The sequence below is a fragment of the Mastigoproctus giganteus genome, chromosome 5, assembly GCF_048544385.1.
Source record: "Mastigoproctus giganteus isolate SK-2022 chromosome 5, ASM4854438v1, whole genome shotgun sequence".
Taxonomy (NCBI): Eukaryota; Metazoa; Arthropoda; class Arachnida; order Uropygi; family Thelyphonidae; genus Mastigoproctus; species Mastigoproctus giganteus.
The window spans coordinates 171,244,793-171,246,084 of record NC_143579.1 but is presented as its reverse complement, the minus strand read 5'-3'; positions in this window follow the sequence as shown (position 1 = coordinate 171,246,084).

The following is a 1,292-nucleotide window of genomic DNA, read 5'->3' as shown; positions in this document are numbered from 1 at the left end:
TAAATCAGTAAAATAAGTCCTCAATATTTTGTTGTTCCTCCTCGAGCTGCAATGACAGCCTTGCAACGATCTGGCATAGAGTTAATCAACTTTTGGATATACGGTTGCCCAGTTTCGTGGTACTACACCCTTACAACGCTCTCCTGCAGCTGAATCTTACTTTTTCAATATGGTTCAAATCTGCACTGTTGTCCGGCCAGTCCAACACTGGAATGCCAACATTTCTGAGTTATGACTGCACCTTAAGGAAGAAAAACGAGGGAAAACATTGCTTAAGTATGTTTTAAGACTTCTAAGACAAGAAGACGAATTCATCATTAAATCTAAATAGCATAAAACTTGCCAATTTTGCTGTGTGGCAAGTTGCTGAAAAATGCAGATTTGGACGTCTGTGCGGGGTTTCCCTAATAAACGAGTTTCAGGCAGCCCTCCAAGATAGCAATGCATTCACGGTTCCGCTAATAAACTTAATTCGCTCCACCCCTTTTCTTGTTATGCATCCCCAGACCATCTGGCCGGCGGGGAACTTTACAGTCGGTGTTATGCAGTCAGGATGGTATGCCTCTGATTTTTGTCTTCTGACATATCGCTTCCCATTCGAGCCATGCAGGGCTCGAATGGGAAGTTCATGAAACATGCGTTTTAGCCCAAGCAAGTCGCTTCTTCCTCATTTGTTGGGTCAACAAAGACTTCTTGGACCGATAGGCAAGCAGACCTCATTCCGAAAGCCGTCTTTGGATAGTTCTTGCACTTATTTCCGACACCAGAGGCCATCTCAGTCCAGTTTTAGATCAGGAGCACTAGCATGGCGATTACGAAGGCATAGCCGTTTCAAATATCGACCTTGGGAAGGCGCACTCACTCTCTTACGGCTTGATCAGGTGTTCTCTTCACATCAACGGTGTCCCGTTTTAATTTCAGCACCCGGGATACTGTTGACTGGTGGCAGCCTATTTTATCAGCAACAGCACGCGTAGCTGTTGCTCTGTCCTTCCCGGGACAGAGCAACAGCTACACTTTTTTTTTTTTTTTTTTTTTTTCTGGTGTCAACTGAACATATGGAGCCATGCTTACACCTCCGCGAAGCAGGATACTAATGAGCGTGTATACCCTTCCAACGCCGTGTTTATAGAAACGGTTGATGCAATACCTTGCAGTTACTGTCTGATGCAATAGAAGCGTTATCTGACGCAATTCCTTTGCTTTGCGACAAACAAAATGTCTGTAATCAAACAATATCTTATTTCGCTACAAATGTTACTTTTTTAAGGTGATGCAGTTTTTTGTCCGCC